This window comes from Ranitomeya variabilis, chromosome 5 (genome assembly GCF_051348905.1).
Source record: "Ranitomeya variabilis isolate aRanVar5 chromosome 5, aRanVar5.hap1, whole genome shotgun sequence".
NCBI classification, from domain to species: Eukaryota; Metazoa; Chordata; class Amphibia; order Anura; family Dendrobatidae; genus Ranitomeya; species Ranitomeya variabilis.
In genome coordinates this window covers 592,686,774-592,709,352 of record NC_135236.1, presented here as the reverse complement: position 1 = coordinate 592,709,352, position 22,579 = coordinate 592,686,774, and the positions used below count along the sequence as shown (strand labels likewise).

General features: G+C 39.1%; 5 non-coding genes across 5 annotated transcripts; all 5 read left to right on the top strand.

Moving 5' to 3' along the window:
* The first annotated feature begins 6,812 nt into the window (after positions 1–6,812).
* TRNAL-AAG (transfer RNA leucine (anticodon AAG)) lies at positions 6,813–6,894 on the top strand. The gene has a single exon. It is a non-coding gene; the product is annotated as a tRNA-Leu (tRNA).
* A 3,475-nt stretch (positions 6,895–10,369) lies between these two features.
* TRNAL-AAG (transfer RNA leucine (anticodon AAG)) lies at positions 10,370–10,451 on the top strand. The gene has a single exon. It is a non-coding gene; the product is annotated as a tRNA-Leu (tRNA).
* A 2,591-nt stretch (positions 10,452–13,042) lies between these two features.
* On the top strand, positions 13,043–13,124 carry TRNAL-AAG (transfer RNA leucine (anticodon AAG)). The gene has a single exon. It is a non-coding gene; the product is annotated as a tRNA-Leu (tRNA).
* A 2,153-nt stretch (positions 13,125–15,277) lies between these two features.
* Positions 15,278–15,359, top strand: TRNAL-AAG (transfer RNA leucine (anticodon AAG)). The gene has a single exon. It is a non-coding gene; the product is annotated as a tRNA-Leu (tRNA).
* A 6,672-nt stretch (positions 15,360–22,031) lies between these two features.
* On the top strand, positions 22,032–22,113 carry TRNAL-AAG (transfer RNA leucine (anticodon AAG)). Its single transcript has one exon. It is a non-coding gene; the product is annotated as a tRNA-Leu (tRNA).
* The last annotated feature ends 466 nt before the right edge of the window (positions 22,114–22,579 follow it).

Here is a 22,579-nt window from a genome sequence, read left to right as displayed (position 1 = left end):
GGGTCCAGCACCGCCAGCTGTTCCCCTGCTGTGTAGCCGGCAACGTGTCCTGCAAAAGCCACGCAGACACAACACACCCAAAGCTGCCGCCTGTGCAGGCTTCGGCCTACACTCCCCTCCCCCTGCTCCTCCTCCTCCTGCTCCTCCTCCTGCTGTCCCTGGGCTCTAACACACCGCCAGTTTTTGCCCAGATGTGCTAGCTGCACAGAGAAAAACACCAGCCAATGTGTCAGTGGGGTCCAGCACCGCCAGCTGTTCCCCTGCTGTGCAGCCGGCAACGTGTCCTGCAAAAGCCACGCAGACACAAGAACTGAAATTGAAGGGAACCTGTCCCCCCTCCCCCAGGCGTTTTTACGTTATCCAGCCACCTTGTACAGCGGTAATGCTGCATGTGTGCAAGGTGGCTCAGAAACGTATTCTCCTCGCACATGTGGAACTGAAAACACGTCTGCAATGTGTCCTCTGTGTGACCATTTAACCGTCCCGGTGGTGTGACTTTCCTTTGTAATGACACGCTGCAACCCCCTTGGTAGCGCTGCCCGTCTTCTGGCATCATTGTTTGGCTGCCTGCGCCTCTGCGGCCGCCCTGACCCACACAACGCCCCTCGGTGTCTTATTTATTGGGACTGCGAGGGTGTGATTGATGGGCAGGATCAGTGCATCAGTTCGCCTGTCCCTCCTCTCCTTCCGCCTTCTTCGGACTGTGCGGCTTCATGGCCGTGGCATGCGATAAGGGATCAGATGACGCCGCACAGTCTGAAGCGGGTGTAAGGACCCGAGTGTGAGAGGCGAACATATGTGCTGCGCCAGGCCCTGAATCCCAGCCCCGCAGTGTTTTAACAATGTTAAGACACTGCGGGGCTGGGATTCATGGGCATCGCGAACCGCACCGGCCGACATTACATGATGCCAGAAGATGGGCAGCGCTAACGGCGCTAGGCCAGGGGATAACACGACAGCGCAGACTCCTGTACAGCAAATAACAACGCTCGGGAGGCTGCACCCAGCACCAAGGTGGGATTCTTGACACCTGTGCTGCGTCTCATTACAAAGGGAACTCGCGCCTCCATTACACAGTTTGACTGTCTAAAGGGCTAAATGTTATACGTGTTCCATTCAGCGTGTGCAAGGAGAAAAATTACAAGAGCAACCTTTGACTTGCGCAGCACTGCTGCTGCATAAGCTGTGGCTCTTCTACTTTGTAACCCCTGAGGGGGGGTTAAAGGTGACTTTTGAAATCGGTTCAATTAGGCTTCGGCCTACACTCTGCTCCACCTGCAGAGCCCGGGCTCCAACAACGCTAGTTGCTGTCCGGAAGTGCTGGCTGCACAGAGCCAAACACCTCGCCAATGTGTCAGTGGGGTCCAGCACCGCCAGCTGTTCCCCTGCTGTGTAGCCGGCAACGTGTCCTGCAAAAGCCACGCAGACACAACACACCCAAAGCTGCCGCCTGTGCAGGCTTCGGCCTACACTCCCCTCCCCCTGCTCCTCCTCCTCCTGCTCCTCCTCCTGCTGTCCCTGGGCTCTAACACACCGCCAGTTTTTGCCCAGATGTGCTAGCTGCACAGAGAAAAACACCAGCCAATGTGTCAGTGGGGTCCAGCACCGCCAGCTGTTCCCCTGCTGTGCAGCCGGCAACGTGTCCTGCAAAAGCCACGCAGACACAAGAACTGAAATTGAAGGGAACCTGTCCCCCCTCCCCCAGGCGTTTTTACGTTATCCAGCCACCTTGTACAGCGGTAATGCTGCATGTGTGCAAGGTGGCTCAGAAACGTATTCTCCTCGCACATGTGGAACTGAAAACACGTCTGCAATGTGTCCTCTGTGTGACCATTTAACCGTCCCGGTGGTGTGACTTTCCTTTGTAATGACACGCTGCAACCCCCTTGGTAGCGCTGCCCGTCTTCTGGCATCATTGTTTGGCTGCCTGCGCCTCTGCGGCCGCCCTGACCCACACAACGCCCCTCGGTGTCTTATTTATTGGGACTGCGAGGGTGTGATTGATGGGCAGGATCAGTGCATCAGTTCGCCTGTCCCTCCTCTCCTTCCGCCTTCTTCGGACTGTGCGGCTTCATGGCCGTGGCATGCGATAAGGGATCAGATGACGCCGCACAGTCTGAAGCGGGTGTAAGGACCCGAGTGTGAGAGGCGAACATATGTGCTGCGCCAGGCCCTGAATCCCAGCCCCGCAGTGTTTTAACAATGTTAAGACACTGCGGGGCTGGGATTCATGGGCATCGCGAACCGCACCGGCCGACATTACATGATGCCAGAAGATGGGCAGCGCTAACGGCGCTAGGCCAGGGGATAACACGACAGCGCAGACTCCTGTACAGCAAATAACAACGCTCGGGAGGCTGCACCCAGCACCAAGGTGGGATTCTTGACACCTGTGCTGCGTCTCATTACAAAGGGAACTCGCGCCTCCATTACACAGTTTGACTGTCTAAAGGGCTAAATGTTATACGTGTTCCATTCAGCGTGTGCAAGGAGAAAAATTACAAGAGCAACCTTTGACTTGCGCAGCACTGCTGCTGCATAAGCTGTGGCTCTTCTACTTTGTAACCCCTGAGGGGGGGTTAAAGGTGACTTTTGAAATCGGTTCAATTAGGCTTCGGCCTACACTCTGCTCCACCTGCAGAGCCCGGGCTCCAACAACGCTAGTTGCTGTCCGGAAGTGCTGGCTGCACAGAGCCAAACACCTCGCCAATGTGTCAGTGGGGTCCAGCACCGCCAGCTGTTCCCCTGCTGTGTAGCCGGCAACGTGTCCTGCAAAAGCCACGCAGACACAACACACCCAAAGCTGCCGCCTGTGCAGGCTTCGGCCTACACTCCCCTCCCCCTGCTCCTCCTCCTCCTGCTCCTCCTCCTGCTGTCCCTGGGCTCTAACACACCGCCAGTTTTTGCCCAGATGTGCTAGCTGCACAGAGAAAAACACCAGCCAATGTGTCAGTGGGGTCCAGCACCGCCAGCTGTTCCCCTGCTGTGCAGCCGGCAACGTGTCCTGCAAAAGCCACGCAGACACAAGAACTGAAATTGAAGGGAACCTGTCCCCCCTCCCCCAGGCGTTTTTACGTTATCCAGCCACCTTGTACAGCGGTAATGCTGCATGTGTGCAAGGTGGCTCAGAAACGTATTCTCCTCGCACATGTGGAACTGAAAACACGTCTGCAATGTGTCCTCTGTGTGACCATTTAACCGTCCCGGTGGTGTGACTTTCCTTTGTAATGACACGCTGCAACCCCCTTGGTAGCGCTGCCCGTCTTCTGGCATCATTGTTTGGCTGCCTGCGCCTCTGCGGCCGCCCTGACCCACACAACGCCCCTCGGTGTCTTATTTATTGGGACTGCGAGGGTGTGATTGATGGGCAGGATCAGTGCATCAGTTCGCCTGTCCCTCCTCTCCTTCCGCCTTCTTCGGACTGTGCGGCTTCATGGCCGTGGCATGCGATAAGGGATCAGATGACGCCGCACAGTCTGAAGCGGGTGTAAGGACCCGAGTGTGAGAGGCGAACATATGTGCTGCGCCAGGCCCTGAATCCCAGCCCCGCAGTGTTTTAACAATGTTAAGACACTGCGGGGCTGGGATTCATGGGCATCGCGAACCGCACCGGCCGACATTACATGATGCCAGAAGATGGGCAGCGCTAACGGCGCTAGGCCAGGGGATAACACGACAGCGCAGACTCCTGTACAGCAAATAACAACGCTCGGGAGGCTGCACCCAGCACCAAGGTGGGATTCTTGACACCTGTGCTGCGTCTCATTACAAAGGGAACTCGCGCCTCCAACACAGTTTGACTGTATAAAGGGCTAAATGTTATACGTGTTTCATTCAGCGTGTGCAAGGAGCGAAATTAAAAGAGCAACCTTTGACTTGTGCAGCACTACTGCTGCATAAGCTGTGGCTCTTCTACTTTCTAACCCCTGAGGGGGGGTTAAAGGTTACCTTTGAAATTGGTTCAAGTAGGCTTCGGCCTACACTCTGCTCCCCCTGCAGAGCCCGGGCTACAACACCGCTCGTTGCTGTCCGGAAGTGCTGGCTGCACAGAGCCAAACACCTCGCCAATGTGTCAGTGGGGTCCAGCACCGCCAGCTGTTCCCCTGCTGTGCAGCCGGCAACGTGTCCTGCAAAAGCCACGCAGACACTTGCTCTTGTACCTTCTGCTCCACATCCTGGTTCCAGTACCGTCAGCTGGTTCCGGGCAGAGCCTTTGGCTTAGGTGCCTCCCTCTGGGTATCCGAGTTCCACCAACGTCAGGTGGTCCTTGGTAGTGCTTTCAGGCACGGGTACCTCCTGCTTAGTAACCGGGTTCCAGTAACGTCAGCTGGTCCTCGGTAGTTCCATTGGCTCTTGGACCTTCGGCTACCCATCCGGGTTCCAGCACCGTCAGCTGGTTCTCGGCAGTGTCTTTTGCTCTTGTACCTTCTGCTCCCCATCCTGGTTCCAGTACCGTCAGCTGGTTCCGGGCAGAGCCTTTGGCTTAGGTGCCTCCCTCTGGGTATCCGAGTTCCACCAACGTCAGGTGGTCCTTGGTAGTGCTTTCAGGCACGGGTACCTCCTGCTTAGTAACCGGGTTCCAGTAACGTCAGCTGGTCCTCGGTAGTTCCATTGGCTCTTGGACCTTCGGGTAGCCATCCGAGTTCCAGTTCCATCAGCTGGTTCTCGGCATTTTCTCAGCCTTCTTGTACCTTCTGCTACATTTCCAAGTTCAAGAGACTAAACACGATGACCCGGAAGAACACCCCTAAGATGACGACGACACCAGAGACGACAACCACCGTGATGACGACGACCCTGGAGACGATGACCCTGAAGACCACCCCGATGACGACGACCCCGGAGACCACCCCGATGACGACGACCCCGGAGACGACGACCCTGGAGACGACGACGACCTGGAAGACCGAGAAGCAGAAGAACAAGAGGCTGCAGAACAAAGAGCAGAAGGACATTAAGCATAACACAAAATATCAGAGCAAAAAAATATTATGTAAATTATAAGCAGAAGAAGACTAAGCAGTGTATGGGGGTGAGTCCGTTCCTCCTCGTGGTGCCCCTGGATAAAGCCTGATGCTGCAGGCCAAACTGAACGCGGACAAATGTAACTGGTTTGTGACAGGCAGAACGGAAGGTGTAATCTTCAAACTTTTATAGATAACAACTACGGGAATGCCTGTCACAAATAAGAATATGATGAAGAAGTTGAATATGATGAAGATAATAGTAAAATAAAAAGAATATGAACAATGTAACCCAAAAAATAATAGGTAGAAGATGAAGAAGAAGATGAATAAGGTGAAGAAGTTGATGTCAAAGAAGCTGATGATGAGGATAATTAAGAAGAAAGCGTGGGAGAAGTAAAAAAGAAGGTGAAGGGCGTGGAAGTAGTGAAACATCAATATCTGACATAAAAAAAAAAAAAAATAACATAGTCAAATTCTTTCTAACGCCGAACTTCATAAAAAAAAATTAAAAATCCTGCTATTCTATTACATTGGGCTAAACCTCTGTCCCTTTAATATCTCCGCCACGTCCCCCAATACATCCTACATTATTCTTAGTTGTTTTCCTTCATGTAGAATGAACCTACAAGTTTATAAAGGGTTTATTTTAATTCCGATATTTTCGTCCCATTGACTTGCATTGGGATCGGGTATCGGTATCGGATTGGATCCGATATTTTGACGGTATCGGCCGATACTTTCCGATACCGATACTTTCCGATATCGGAAAGTATCGCTCAACACTAGCTAACATGCAAAATTAGCATATGCTTTAAACCCACTGCTGCCAGTATTATGAGATCTTGAAATGTTTTTGTACTTATTCTCATGATTTTGCTAACATGCAAATTAGCATGTGATTTAATCTTCTTTTGTATTTGCATGATTTTCCAGTTTTCAGTTCAGATAAAGACTGTTGAAAGAATCCTTGCTTTTTTCTAATGTTTAGAGACATGCCCATTCAAATCCCACTGCTGCCATTATTATGAGGTTTTGAGAACCCTTTGATATAATTCTTATGATTTTGTATTTTCATGAGTGTGTTAATTTCTGTTTAGGAAGAGACAGTTGAAAGAATCTTTGATTTTTCCTATTGTTAAGAGACTTACCCATATTCCAACAGACTTGTGAGTTCAAATCCCACTGCTGCCACTAGTATGAGTTCTTTTAAACCTTTTTATCTCATTCTTATAATTATGCTAACATGCAAAATTAGCATATGCTTTAATCTCACTGCTGCCAGTATAATGAGATCTTGAAATGTTTTTGTACTTATTGTTATGATTTTGCTAGCATGCAAATTAGCATGTGATATAATCTTCTTTTGTATTTGTATGATTTAGCAGTTTTCAGTTAAGATAAAGACCGTTGATAGAATCTTTGTTTTTGCCTAATGTTTAGAGACATGCCCATTTTCCAAAATGTACTAATTTTAAATGTTGTCAAATGTACTTCACTTTCTCTAAGGAAGCTTAATTATCCATGCTGTTTAAGGTAGCATGGCTGAGTGGTCTAAGGCGCTGGATTTAGGCTCCAGTCTCTTTGGAGGCGTGGGTTCAAATCCCACTGCTGCCAACATATTGAGGTTTTGAAAACCTTTTCAGCTTATATTTATGATTTTTGCTAACAGAAAAATTAGCATATTTTTGTATGAGTGCGTGCTTTGCTTTTTTGGAAAAGACAAAAGATAGAATCATTGCTTTTTCCTTTTTGTTTAGAGACTATCCATTTTCCACAATGCACAAGTTTAAAATGTAGTCAGATACACTAAACTTACTCTAAGGAAGCTCTTTTAATGATGCATTAGGTAGCATGGCCGAGCGGTCTAAGGCGCTGGATTAAGGCTCCAGTCTCTTCGGAGGCGTGGGTTCAAATCCCACTGCTGCCAGTATTATGAGGTTTTGAGAACCCTTTAATCTAATTCTGAGGATTTTGTATTTCCATGAGTGTGTGCATTTCTGTTTTGGAAAAGACAGTTTTAGACTTTAGTTTAGAGACTTACCTAAATTTTTTACAGACTTGTGGGTTCAAATGCCACTAGTATGAGTTCTTTTAAACCTTTTTATCTTTTTCTTATAATTATGCTAACATGCAAAATTAGCATATGCTTTAAACCCACTGCTGCCAGTATTATGAGATCTTGAAATGTTTTTGTACTTATTCTTATGATTTTGCTAGCATGCAAATTAGCATGTGTGTAATCTTCTTTTGTATTTGTATGATTTAGCAGTTTTCAGTTAAGATAAAGACCGTTGATAGAATCTTTGTTTTTGCCTAATGTTTAGAGACATGCCCATTTTCCAAAATGTACTAATTTTAAATGTTGTCAAATGTACTTCACTTTCTCTAAGGAAGCTTAATTATCCATGCTGTTTAAGGTAGCATGGCTGAGTGGTCTAAGGCGCTGGATTTAGGCTCCAGTCTCTTTGGAGGCGTGGGTTCAAATCCCACTGCTGCCAACATATTGAGGTTTTGAAAACCTTTTCAGCTTATATTTGTGATTTTTGCTAACAGAAAAATTAGCATATTTTTGTATGAGTGCGTGCTTTGCTTTTTTGGAAAAGACAAAAGATAGAATCATTGCTTTTTCCTTTTTGTTTAGAGACTATCCATTTTCCACAATGCACAAGTTTAAAATGTAGTCAGATACACTAAACTTACTCTAAGGAAGCTCTTTTAATGATGCATTAGGTAGCATGGCCGAGCGGTCTAAGGCGCTGGATTAAGGCTCCAGTCTCTTCGGAGGCGTAGGTTCAAATCCCACTGCTGCCAGTATTATGAGGTTTTGAGAACCCTTTAATCTAATTCTGAGGATTTTGTATTTCCATGAGTGTGTGCATTTCTGTTTTGGAAAAGACAGTTTTAGACTTTAGTTTAGAGACTTACCTAAATTTTTTACAGACTTGTGGGTTCAAATGCCACTAGTATGAGTTCTTTTAAACCTTTTTATCTTATTCTTATAATTATGCTAACATGCAAAATTAGCATATGCTTTAAACCCACTGCTGCCAGTATTATGAGATCTTGAAATGTTTTTGTACTTATTCTTATGATTTTGCTAACATGCAATTTAGCATGTGATTTAATCTTCTTTTGTATTTACATGATTTTCCAGTTTTCAGTTCAGATAAAGACTATTGAAAGAATCCTTGCTTTTTTCTAATGTTTAGAGACATGGCCATTCAAATCCCACTGCTGCCATTATTATGAGGTTTTGAGAACCCTTTGATCTAATTCTTATGATTTTGTATTTTCATGAGTGTGTTAATTTCTGTTTAGGAAAAGACAGTTGAAAGAATCATTGATTTTTCCTATTGTTAAGAGACTTACCCATATTCCAACAGACTTGTGAGTTCAAATCCCACTGCTGCCACTAGTATGAGCTCTTTTAAACCTTTTTATCTCATTCTTATATATATGCTAACATGCAAAATTAGCATATGCTTTAATCTCACTGCTGCCAGTATTATGAGATCTTGAAATGTTTTTGTACTTATTCTTATGATTTTGCTAGCATGCAAATTAGCATGTGATATAATCTTCTTTTGTATTTGTATGATTTAGCAGTTTTCAGTTAAGATAAAGACCGTTGATAGAATCTTTGTTTTTGCCTAATGTTTAGAGACATGCCCATTTTCCAAAATGTACTAATTTTAAATGTTGTCAAATGTACTTCACTTTCTCTAAGGGAGCTTAATTAACCATGCTGTTTAAGGTAGCATGGCCGAGTGGTCTAAGGTGCTGGATTTAGGCTCCAGTCTCTTTGGAGGCGTGGGTTCAAATCCCACTGCTGCCAACATATTGAGGTTTTGAAAACCTTTTCAGCTTATATTTATGATTTTGCTAATAGAAAAATTAGCATATTTTTGTATGAGTGCGTGCTTTGCTTTTTTGGAAAAGACAAAAGATAGAATCATTGCTTTTTCCTTTTTGTTTAGAGACCTATCCATTTTCCACAATGCACAAGTTTAAAATGTAGTCAGATACACTAAACTTACTCTAAGGAAGCTCTTTTAATGATGCATTAGGTAGCATGGCCAAGCGGTCTAAGGCGCTGGATTAAGGCTCCAGTCTCTTCGGAGGCGTGGGTTCAAATCCCACTGCTGCCAGTATTATGAGGTTTTGAGAACCCTTTGATCTAATTCTGAGGATTTTGTATTTCCATGAGTGTGTGCATTTCTGTTTTGGAAAAGACAGTTTTAGACTTTAGTTTAGAGACTTACCTAAACTTTTTACAGACTTGTGGGTTCAAATGCCACTAGTATGAGTTCTTTTAAACCTTTTTATCTTATTCTTATAATTATGCTAACATGCAAAATTAGCATATGCTTTAAACCCACTGCTGCCAGTATTATGAGATCTTGAAATGTTTTTGTACTTATTCTTATGATTTTGCTAACATGCAATTTAGCATGTGATTTAATCTTCTTTTGTATTTACATGATTTTCCAGTTTTCAGTTCAGATAAAGACTGTTGAAAGAATCCTTGCTTTTTTCTAATGTTTAGAGACATGCCCATTCAAATCCCACTGCTGCCATTATTATGAGGTTTTGAGAACCCTTTGATCTAATTCTTATGATTTTGTATTTTCATGAGTGTGTTAATTTCTGTTTAGGAAAAGACAGTTGAAAGAATCATTGATTTTTCCTATTGTTAAGAGACTTACCCATATTCCAACAGACTTGTGAGTTCAAATCCCACTGCTGCCACTAGTATGAGTTCTTTTAAACCTTTTTATCTCATTCTTATAATTATGCTAACATGCAAAATTAGCATATGCTTTAATCTCACTGCTGCCAGTATTATGAGATCTTGAAATGTTTTTGTACTTATTCTTATGATTTTGCTAGCATGCAAATTAGCATGTGATATAATCTTCTTTTGTATTTGTATGATTTAGCAGTTTTCAGTTAAGATAAAGACCGTTGATAGAATCTTTGTTTTTGCCTAATGTTTAGAGACATGCCCATTTTCCAAAATGTACTAATTTTAAATGTTGTCAAATGTACTTCACTTTCTCTAAGGAAGCTTAATTATCCATGCTGTTTAAGGTAGCATGGCTGAGTGGTCTAAGGCGCTGGATTTAGGCTCCAGTCTCTTTGGAGGCGTGGGTTCAAATCCCACTGCTGCTAACATATTGAGGTTTTGAAAACCTTTTCAGCTTATATTTATGATTTTGCTAACAGAAAAATTAGCATATTTTTGTATGAGTGCGTGCTTTGCTTTTTTGGAAAAGACAAAAGATAGAATCATTGCTTTTTCCTTTTTGTTTAGAGACTATCCATTTTCCACAATGCACAAGTTTAAAATGTAGTCAGATACACTAAACTTACTCTAAGGAAGCTCTTTTAATGATGCATTAGGTAGCATGGCCGAGCGGTCTAAGGCGCTGGATTAAGGCTCCAGTCTCTTCGGAGGCGTGGGTTCAAATCCCACTGCTGCCAGTATTATGAGGTTTTGAGAACCCTTTGATCTAATTCTGAGGATTTTGTATTTCCATGAGTGTGTGCATTTCTGTTTTGGAAAAGACAGTTTTAGACTTTAGTTTAGAGACTTACCTAAATTTTTTACAGACTTGTGGGTTCAAATGCCACTAGTATGAGTTCTTTTAAACCTTTTTATCTTATTCTTATAATTATGCTAACATGCAAAATTAGCATATGCTTTAAACCCACTGCTGCCAGTATTATGAGATCTTGAAATGTTTTTGTACTTATTCTCATGATTTTGCTAACATGCAAATTAGCATGTGATTTAATCTTCTTTTGTATTTGCATGATTTTCCAGTTTTCAGTTCAGATAAAGACTGTTGAAAGAATCCTTGCTTTTTTCTAATGTTTAGAGACATGGCCATTCAAATCCCACTGCTGCCATTATTATGAGGTTTTGAGAACCCTTTGATCTAATTCTTATGATTTTGTATTTTCATGAGTGTGTTAATTTCTGTTTAGGAAAAGACAGTTGAAAGAATCATTGATTTTTCCTATTGTTAAGAGACTTACCCATATTCCAACAGACTTGTGAGTTCAAATCCCACTGCTGCCACTAGTATGAGCTCTTTTAAACCTTTTTATCTCATTCTTATATATATGCTAACATGCAAAATTAGCATATGCTTTAATCTCACTGCTGCCAGTATTATGAGATCTTGAAATGTTTTTGTACTTATTCTTATGATTTTGCTAGCATGCAAATTAGCATGTGATATAATCTTCTTTTGTATTTGTATGATTTAGCAGTTTTCAGTTAAGATAAAGACCGTTGATAGAATCTTTGTTTTTGCCTAATGTTTAGAGACATGCCCATTTTCCAAAATGTACTAATTTTAAATGTTGTCAAATGTACTTCACTTTCTCTAAGGGAGCTTAATTAAACATGCTGTTTAAGGTAGCATGGCCGAGTGGTCTAAGGTGCTGGATTTAGGCTCCAGTCTCTTTGGAGGCGTGGGTTCAAATCCCACTGCTGCCAACATATTGAGGTTTTGAAAACCTTTTCAGCTTATATTTATGATTTTGCTAATAGAAAAATTAGCATATTTTTGTATGAGTGCGTGCTTTGCTTTTTTGGAAAAGACAAAAGATAGAATCATTGCTTTTTCCTTTTTGTTTAGAGACCTATCCATTTTCCACAATGCACAAGTTTAAAATGTAGTCAGATACACTAAACTTACTCTAAGGAAGCTCTTTTAATGATGCATTAGGTAGCATGGCCAAGCGGTCTAAGGCGCTGGATTAAGGCTCCAGTCTCTTCGGAGGCGTGGGTTCAAATCCCACTGCTGCCAGTATTATGAGGTTTTGAGAACCCTTTGATCTAATTCTGAGGATTTTGTATTTCCATGAGTGTGTGCATTTCTGTTTTGGAAAAGACAGTTTTAGACTTTAGTTTAGAGACTTACCTAAACTTTTTACAGACTTGTGGGTTCAAATGCCACTAGTATGAGTTCTTTTAAACCTTTTTATCTTATTCTTATAATTATGCTAACATGCAAAATTAGCATATGCTTTAAACCCACTGCTGCCAGTATTATGAGATCTTGAAATGTTTTTGTACTTATTCTTATGATTTTGCTAACATGCAATTTAGCATGTGATTTAATCTTCTTTTGTATTTACATGATTTTCCAGTTTTCAGTTCAGATAAAGACTGTTGAAAGAATCCTTGCTTTTTTCTAATGTTTAGAGACATGCCCATTCAAATCCCACTGCTGCCATTATTATGAGGTTTTGAGAACCCTTTGATCTAATTCTTATGATTTTGTATTTTCATGAGTGTGTTAATTTCTGTTTAGGAAAAGACAGTTGAAAGAATCATTGATTTTTCCTATTGTTAAGAGACTTACCCATATTCCAACAGACTTGTGAGTTCAAATCCCACTGCTGCCACTAGTATGAGTTCTTTTAAACCTTTTTATCTCATTCTTATAATTATGCTAACATGCAAAATTAGCATATGCTTTAATCTCACTGCTGCCAGTATTATGAGATCTTGAAATGTTTTTGTACTTATTCTTATGATTTTGCTAGCATGCAAATTAGCATGTGATATAATCTTCTTTTGTATTTGTATGATTTAGCAGTTTTCAGTTAAGATAAAGACCGTTGATAGAATCTTTGTTTTTGCCTAATGTTTAGAGACATGCCCATTTTCCAAAATGTACTAATTTTAAATGTTGTCAAATGTACTTCACTTTCTCTAAGGAAGCTTAATTATCCATGCTGTTTAAGGTAGCATGGCTGAGTGGTCTAAGGCGCTGGATTTAGGCTCCAGTCTCTTTGGAGGCGTGGGTTCAAATCCCACTGCTGCTAACATATTGAGGTTTTGAAAACCTTTTCAGCTTATATTTATGATTTTGCTAACAGAAAAATTAGCATATTTTTGTATGAGTGCGTGCTTTGCTTTTTTGGAAAAGACAAAAGATAGAATCATTGCTTTTTCCTTTTTGTTTAGAGACTATCCATTTTCCACAATGCACAAGTTTAAAATGTAGTCAGATACACTAAACTTACTCTAAGGAAGCTCTTTTAATGATGCATTAGGTAGCATGGCCGAGCGGTCTAAGGCGCTGGATTAAGGCTCCAGTCTCTTCGGAGGCGTGGGTTCAAATCCCACTGCTGCCAGTATTATGAGGTTTTGAGAACCCTTTGATCTAATTCTGAGGATTTTGTATTTCCATGAGTGTGTGCATTTCTGTTTTGGAAAAGACAGTTTTAGACTTTAGTTTAGAGACTTACCTAAATTTTTTACAGACTTGTGGGTTCAAATGCCACTAGTATGAGTTCTTTTAAACCTTTTTATCTTATTCTTTTAATTATGCTAACATGCAAAATTAGCATATGCTTTAAACCCACTGCTGCCAGTATTATGAGATCTTGAAATGTTTTTGTACTTATTCTTATGATTTTGCTAACATGCAAATTAGCATGTGATTTAATCTTCTTTTGTATTTGCATGATTTTCCAGTTTTCAGTTCAGATAAAGACTGTTGAAAGAATCCTTGCTTTTTTCTAATGTTTAGAGACATGCCCATTCAAATCCCACTGCTGCCATTATTATGAGGTTTTGAGAACCCTTTGATCTAATTCTTATGATTTTTTATTTTCATGAGTGTGTTAATTTCTGTTTAGGAAAAGACAGTTGAAAGAATCATTGATTTTTCCTATTGTTAAGAGACTTACCCATATTCCAACAGACTTGTGAGTTCAAATCCCACTGCTGCCACTAGTATGAGTTCTTTTAAACCTTTTTATCTCATTCTTATAATTATGCTAACATGCAAAATTAGCATATGCTTTAATCTCACTGCTGCCAGTATTATGAGATCTTGAAATGTTTTTGTACTTATTCTTATGATTTTGCTAGCATGCAAATTAGCATGTGATATAATCTTCTTTTGTATTTGTATGATTTAGCAGTTTTCAGTTAAGATAAAGACCGTTGATAGAATCTTTGTATTTGCCTAATGTTTAGAGACATGCCCATTTTCCAAAATGTACTAATTTTAAATGTTGTCAAATGTACTTCACTTTCTCTAAGGGAGCTTAATTAACCATGCTGTTTAAGGTAGCATGGCCGAGTGGTCTAAGGTGCTGGATTTAGGCTCCAGTCTCTTTGAAGGCGTGGGTTCAAATCCCACTGCTGCCAACATATTGAGGTTTTGAAAACCTTTTCAGCTTATATTTATGATTTTGCTAATAGAAAAATTAGCATATTTTTGTATGAGTGCGTGCTTTGCTTTTTTGGAAAAGACAAAAGATAGAATCATTGCTTTTTCCTTTTTGTTTAGAGACCTATCCATTTTCCACAATGCACAAGTTTAAAATGTAGTCAGATACACTAAACTTACTCTAAGGAAGCTCTTTTCATGATGCATTAGGTAGCATGGCCAAGCGGTCTAAGGCGCTGGATTAAGGCTCCAGTCTCTTCGGAGGCGTGGGTTCAAATCCCACTGCTGCCAGTATTATGAGGTTTTGAGAACCCTTTGATCTAATTCTGAGGATTTTGTATTTCCATGAGTGTGTGCATTTCTGTTTTGGAAAAGACAGTTGAAAGAATCATTGATTGTTCCTATTGTTTAGAGACTTACCTAAATTTTAACAGACTTGTGGGTTCAAATGCCACTAGTATGAGTTCTTTTAAACCTTTTTATCTTATTCTTATAATTATGCTAACATGCAAAATTAGCATATGCTTTAAACCCACTGCTGCCAGTATTATGAGATCTTGAAATGTTTTTGTACTTATTCTTATGATTTTGCTAGCATGCAAATTAGCATGTGTGTAATCTTCTTTTGTATTTGTATGATTTAGCAGTTTTCAGTTAAGATAAAGACCGTTGATAGAATCTTTGTTTTTGCCTAATGTTTAGAGACATGCCCATTTTCCAAAATGTACTAATTTTAAATGTTGTCAAATGTACTTCACTTTCTCTAAGGAAGCTTAATTAACCATACTGTTTAAGGTAGCATGGCCGAGTGGTCTAAGGCGCTGGATTTAGGTTCCAGTCTCTTTGGAGGCGTGGTTTCAAATCCCACTGCTGCCAACATATTGAGGTTTTGAAAACCTTTTCAGCTTATATTTATGATTTTGCTAATAGAAAAATTAGCATATTTTTGTATGAGTGTGTGCTTTGCTTTTTTGGAAAAGACAAAAGATAGAATCATTGCTTTTTCCTTTTTGTTTAGAGACCTATCCATTTTCCACAATGCACAAGTTTAAAATGTAGTCAGATACACTAAACTTACTCTAAGGAAGCTCTTTCAATGATGCATTAGGTAGCATGGCCGAGCGGTCTAAGGCGCTGGATTAAGGCTCCAGTCTCTTCGGAGGCGTGGGTTCAAATCCCACTGCTGCCAGTATTATGAGGTTTTGAGAACCCTTTGATCTAATTCTGAGGATTTTGTATTTCCATGAGTGTGTGCATTTCTGTTTTGGAAAAGACAGTTGAAAGAATCATTGATTGTTCCTATTGTTTAGAGACTTACCTAAATTTTAACAGACTTGTGGGTTCAAATGCCACTAGTATGAGTTCTTTTAAACCTTTTTATCTTATTCTTATAATTATGCTAACATGCAAAATTAGCATATGCTTTAAACCCACTGCTGCCAGTATTATGAGATCTTGAAATGTTTTTGTACTTATTCTTATGATTTTGCTAACATGCAAATTAGCATGTGATTTAATCTTCTTTTGTATTTGCATGATTTTCCAGTTTTCAGTTCAGATAAAGACTGTTGAAAGAATCCTTGCTTTTTTCTAATGTTTAGAGACATGCCCATTCAAATCCCACTGCTGCCATTATTATGAGGTTTTGAGAACCCTTTGATCTAATTCTTATGATTTTGTATTTTCATGAGTGTGTTAATTTCTGTTTAGGAAGAGACAGTTGAAAGAATCTTTGATTTTTCCTATTGTTAAGAGACTTACCCATATTCCAACAGACTTGTGAGTTCAAATCCCACTGCTGCCACTAGTATGAGTTCTTTTAAACCTTTTTATCTCATTCTTATAATTATGCTAACATGCAAAATTAGCATATGCTTTAATCTCACTGCTGCCAGTATAATGAGATCTTGAAATGTTTTTGTACTTATTCTTATGATTTTGCTAGCATGCAAATTAGCATGTGATATAATCTTCTTTTGTATTTGTATGATTTAGCAGTTTTCAGTTAAGATAAAGACCGTTGATAGAATCTTTGTTTTTGCCTAATGTTTAGAGACATGCCCATTTTCCAAAATGTACTAATTTTAAATGTTGTCAAATGTACTTCACTTTCTCTAAGGGAGCTTAATTAACCATGCTTTTTAAGGTAGCATGGCCGAGTGGTCTAAGGTGCTGGATTTAGGCTCCAGTCTCTTTGGAGGCGTGGGTTCAAATCCCACTGCTGTCAACATATTGAGGTTTTGAAAACCTTTTCAGCTTATATTTATGATTTTGCTAATAGAAAAATTAGCATATTTTTGTATGAGTGCGTGCTTTGCTTTTTTGGAAAAGACAAAAGATAGAATCATTGCTTTTTCCTTTTTGTTTAGAGACCTATCCATTTTCCACAATGCACAAGTTTAAAATGTAGTCAGATACACTAAACTTACTCTAAGGAAGCTCTTTTAATGACGCATTAGGTTGCATGGCCGAGCAGTCTAAGGCGCTGGATTAAGGCTCCAGTCTCTTCGGAGGCGTGGGTTCAAATCCCACTGCTGCCAGTATTATGAGGTTTTGAGAACCCTTTGATCTAATTCTGAGTATTTTGTATTTCCATGAGTGTGTGCATTTCTGTTTTGGAAAAGACAGTTGAAAGAATCATTGATTGTTCCTATTGTTTAGAGACTTACCTAAATTTTAACAGACTTGTGGGTTCAAATGCCACTAGTATGAGTTCTTTTAAACCTTTTTATCTTATTCTTATAATTATGCTAACATGCAAAATTAGCGTATGCTTTAAACCCACTGCTGCCAGTATTATGAGATCTTGAAATGTTTTTGTACTTATTCTTATGATTTTGCTAACATGCAAATTAGCATGTGATTTAATCTTCTTTTGTATTTGCATGATTTTCCAGTTTTCAGTTCAGATAAAGACTGTTGAAAGAATCCTTGCTTTTTTCTAATGTTTAGAGACATGCCCATTCAAATCCCACTGCTGCCATTATTATGAGGTTTTGAGAACCCTTTGATCTAATTCTTATGATTTTGTATTTTCATGAGTGTGTTAATTTCTGTTTAGGAAGAGACAGTTGAAAGAATCTTTGATTTTTCCTATTGTTAAGAGACTTACCCATATTCCAACAGACTTGTGAGTTCAAATCCCACTGCTGCCACTAGTATGAGTTCTTTTAAACCTTTTTATCTCATTCTTATAATTATGCTAACATGCAAAATTAGCATATGCTTTAATCTCACTGCTGCCAGTATAATGAGATCTTGAAATGTTTTTGTACTTATTCTTATGATTTTGCTAGCATGCAAATTAGCATGTGATATAATCTTCTTTTGTATTTGTATGATTTAGCAGTTTTCAGTTAAGATAAAGACCGTTGATAGAATCTTTGTTTTTGCCTAATGTTTAGAGACATGCCCATTTTCCAAAATGTACTAATTTTAAATGTTGTCAAATGTACTTCACTTTCTCTAAGGGAGCTTAATTAACCATGCTTTTTAAGGTAGCATGGCCGAGTGGTCTAAGGTGCTGGATTTAGGCTCCAGTCTCTTTGGAGGCGTGGGTTCAAATCCCACTGCTGTCAACATATTGAGGTTTTGAAAACCTTTTCAGCTTATATTTATGATTTTGCTAATAGAAAAATTAGCATATTTTTGTATGAGTGCGTGCTTTGCTTTTTTGGAAAAGACAAAAGATAGAATCATTGCTTTTTCCTTTTTGTTTAGAGACCTATCCATTTTCCACAATGCACAAGTTTAAAATGTAGTCAGATACACTAAACTTACTCTAAGGAAGCTCTTTTAATGACGCATTAGGTAGCATGGCCGAGCAGTCTAAGGCGCTGGATTAAGGCTCCAGTCTCTTCGGAGGTGTGGGTTCAAATCCCACTGCTGCCAGTATTATGAGGTTTTGAGAACCCTTTGATCTAATTCTGAGTATTTTGTATTTCCATGAGTGTGTGCATTTCTGTTTTGGAAAAGACAGTTGAAAGAATCATTGATTGTTCCTATTGTTTAGAGACTTACCTAAATTTTAACAGACTTGTGGGTTCAAATGCCACTAGTATGAGTTCTTTTAAACCTTTTTATCTTATTCTTATAATTATGCTAACATGCAAAATTAGCGTATGCTTTAAACCCACTGCTGCCAGTATTATGAGATCTTGAAATGTTTTTGTACTTATTCTTATGATTTTGCTAACATGCAAATTAGCATGTGATTTAATCTTCTTTTGTATTTGCATGATTTTCCAGTTTTCAGTTCAGATAAAGACTGTTGAAAGAATCCTTGCTTTTTTCTAATGTTTAGAGACATGCCCATTCAAATCCCACTGCTTCCATTATTATGAGGTTTTGAGAACCCTTTGATCTAATTCTTATGATTTTGTATTTTCATGAGTGTGTTAATTTCTGTTTAGGAAGAGACAGTTGAAAGAATCTTTGATTTTTCCTATTGTTAAGAGACTTACCCATATTCCAACAGACTTGTGAGTTCAAATCCCACTGCTGCCACTAGTATGAGTTCTTTTAAACCTTTTTATCTCATTCTTATAATTATGCTAACATGCAAAATTAGCATATGCTTTAATCTCACTGCTGCCAGTATAATGAGATCTTGAAATGTTTTTGTACTTATTCTTATGATTTTGCTAGCATGCAAATTAGCATGTGATATAATCTTCTTTTGTATTTGTATGATTTAGCAGTTTTCAGTTAAGATAAAGACCGTTGATAGAATCTTTGTTTTTGCCTAATGTTTAGAGACATGCCCATTTTCCAAAATGTACTAATTTTAAATGTTGTCAAATGTACTTCACTTTCTCTAAGGGAGCTTAATTAACCATGCTTTTTAAGGTAGCATGGCCGAGTGGTCTAAGGTGCTGGATTTAGGCTCCAGTCTCTTTGGAGGCGTGGGTTCAAATCCCACTGCTGTCAACATATTGAGGTTTTGAAAACCTTTTCAGCTTATATTTATGATTTTGCTAATAGAAAAATTAGCATATTTTTGTATGAGTGCGTGCTTTGCTTTTTTGGAAAAGACAAAAGATAGAATCATTGCTTTTTCCTTTTTGTTTAGAGACCTATCCATTTTCCACAATGCACAAGTTTAAAATGTAGTCAGATACACTAAACTTACTCTAAGGAAGCTCTTTTAATGACGCATTAGGTAGCATGGCCGAGCAGTCTAAGGCGCTGGATTAAGGCTCCAGTCTCTTCGGAGGCGTGGGTTCAAATCCCACTGCTGCCAGTATTATGAGGTTTTGAGAACCCTTTGATCTAATTCTGAGTATTTTGTATTTCCATGAGTGTGTGCATTTCTGTTTTGGAAAAGACAGTTGAAAGAATCATTGATTGTTCCTATTGTTTAGAGACTTACCTAAATTTTAACAGACTTGTGGGTTCAAATGCCACTAGTATGAGTTCTTTTAAACCTTTTTATCTTATTCTTATAATTATGCTAACATGCAAAATTAGCGTATGCTTTAAACCCACTGCTGCCAGTATTATGAGATCTTGAAATGTTTTTGTACTTATTCTTATGATTTTGCTAACATGCAAATTAGCATGTGATTTAATCTTCTTTTGTATTTGCATGATTTTCCAGTTTTCAGTTCAGATAAAGACTGTTGAAAGAATCCTTGCTTTTTTCTAATGTTTAGAGACATGCCCATTCAAATCCCACTGCTGCCATTATTATGAGGTTTTGAGAACCCTTTGATATAATTCTTATGATTTTGTATTTTCATGAGTGTGTTAATTTCTGTTTAGGAAGAGACAGTTGAAAGAATCTTTGATTTTTCCTATTGTTAAGAGACTTACCCATATTCCAACAGACTTGTGAGTTCAAATCCCACTGCTGCCACTAGTATGAGTTCTTTTAAACCTTTTTATCTCATTCTTATAATTATGCTAACATGCAAAATTAGCATATGCTTTAATCTCACTGCTGCCAGTATTATGAGATCTTGAAATGTTTTTGTACTTATTCTTATGATTTTGCTAGCATGCAAATTAGCATGTGATATAATCTTCTTTTGTATTTGTATGATTTAGCAGTTTTCAGTTAAGATAAAGACCGTTGATAGAATCTTTGTTTTTGCCTAATGTTTAGAGACATGCCCATTTTCCAAAATGTACTAATTTTAAATGTTGTCAAATGTACTTCACTTTCTCTAAGGGAGCTTAATTAACCATGCTTTTTAAGGTAGCATGGCCGAGTGGTCTAAGGTGCTGGATTTAGGCTCCAGTCTCTTTGGAGGCGTGGGTTCAAATCCCACTGCTGTCAACATATTGAGGTTTTGAAAACCTTTTCAGCTTATATTTATGATTTTGCTAATAGAAAAATTAGCATATTTTTGTATGAGTGCGTGCTTTGCTTTTTTGGAAAAGACAAAAGATAGAATCATTGCTTTTTCCTTTTTGTTTAGAGACCTATCCATTTTCTACAATGCACAAGTTTAAAATGTAGTCAGATACACTAAACTTACTCTAAGGAAGCTCTTTTAATGACGCATTAGGTAGCATGGCCAAGCAGTCTAAGGCGCTGGATTAAGGCTCCAGTCTCTTCGGAGGCGTGGGTTCAAATCCCACTGCTGCCAGTATTATGAGGTTTGAGAACCCTTTGATCTAATTCTGAGTATTTTGTATTTCCATGAGTGTGTGCATTTCTGTTTTGGAAAAGACAGTTGAAAGAATCATTGATTGTTCCTATTGTTTAGAGACTTACCTAAATTTTAACAGACTTGTGGGTTCAAATGCCACTAGTATGAGTTCTTTTAAACCTTTTTATCTTATTCTTATAATTATGCTAACATGCAAAATTAGCATATGCTTTAAACCCACTGCTGCCAGTATTATGAGATCTTGAAATGTTTTTGTACTTATTCTCATGATTTTGCTAACATGCAAATTAGCATGTGATTTAATCTTCTTTTGTATTTGCATGATTTTCCAGTTTTCAGTTCAGATAAAGACTGTTGAAAGAATCCTTGCTTTTATCTAATGTTTAGATACATGCCCATTCAAATCCCACTGCTGCCATTATTATGAGGTTTTGAGAACCCTTTGATATAATTCTTATGATTTTGTATTTTCATGAGTGTGTTAATTTCTGTTTAGGAAGAGACAGTTGAAAGAATCTTTGATTTTTCCTATTGTTAAGAGACTTACCCATATTCCAACAGACTTGTGAGTTCAAATCCCACTGCTGCCACTAGTATGAGTTCTTTTAAACCTTTTTATCTCATTCTTATAATTATGCTAACATGCAAAATTAGCAGATGCTTTAATCTCACTGCTGCCAGTATAATGAGATCTTGAAATGTTTTTGTACTTATTCTTATGATTTTGCTAGCATGCAAATTAGCATGTGATATAATCTTCTTTTGTATTTGTATGATTTAGCAGTTTTCAGTTAAGATAAAGACCGTTGATAGAATCTTTGTTTTTGCCTAATGTTTAGAGACATGCCCATTTTCCAAAATGTACTAATTTTAAATGTTGTCAAATGTACTTCACTTTCTCTAAGGAAGCTTAATTATCCATGCTGTTTAAGGTAGCATGGCTGAGTGGTCTAAGGCGCTGGATTTAGGTTCCAGTCTCTTTGGAGGCGTGGGTTCAAATCCCACTGCTGCCAACATATTGAGGTTTTGAAAACCTTTTCAGCTTATATTTATGATTTTTGCTAACAGAAAAATTAGCATATTTTTGTATGAGTGCGTGCTTTGCTTTTTTGGAAAAGACAAAAGATAGAATCATTGCTTTTTCCTTTTTGTTTAGAGACTATCCATTTTCCACAATGCACAAGTTTAAAATGTAGTCAGATACACTAAACTTACTCTAAGGAAGCTCTTTTAATGATGCATTAGGTAGCATGGCCGAGCGGTCTAAGGCGCTGGATTAAGGCTCCAGTCTCTTCGGAGGCGTGGGTTCAAATCCCACTGCTGCCAGTATTATGAGGTTTTGAGAACCCTTTAATCTAATTCTGAGGATTTTGTATTTCCATGAGTGTGTGCATTTCTGTTTTGGAAAAGACAGTTTTAGACTTTAGTTTAGAGACTTACCTAAATTTTTTACAGACTTGTGGGTTCAAATGCCACTAGTATGAGTTCTTTTAAACCTTTTTATCTTATTCTTATAATTATGCTAACATGCAAAATTAGCATATGCTTTAAACCCACTGCTGCCAGTATTATGAGATCTTGAAATGTTTTTGTACTTATTCTCATGATTTTGCTAACATGCAAATTAGCATGTGATTTAATCTTCTTTTGTATTTGCATGATTTTCCAGTTTTCAGTTCAGATAAAGACTGTTGAAAGAATCCTTGCTTTTTTCTAATGTTTAGAGACATGGCCATTCAAATCCCACTGCTGCCATTATTATGAGGTTTTGAGAACCCTTTGATCTAATTCT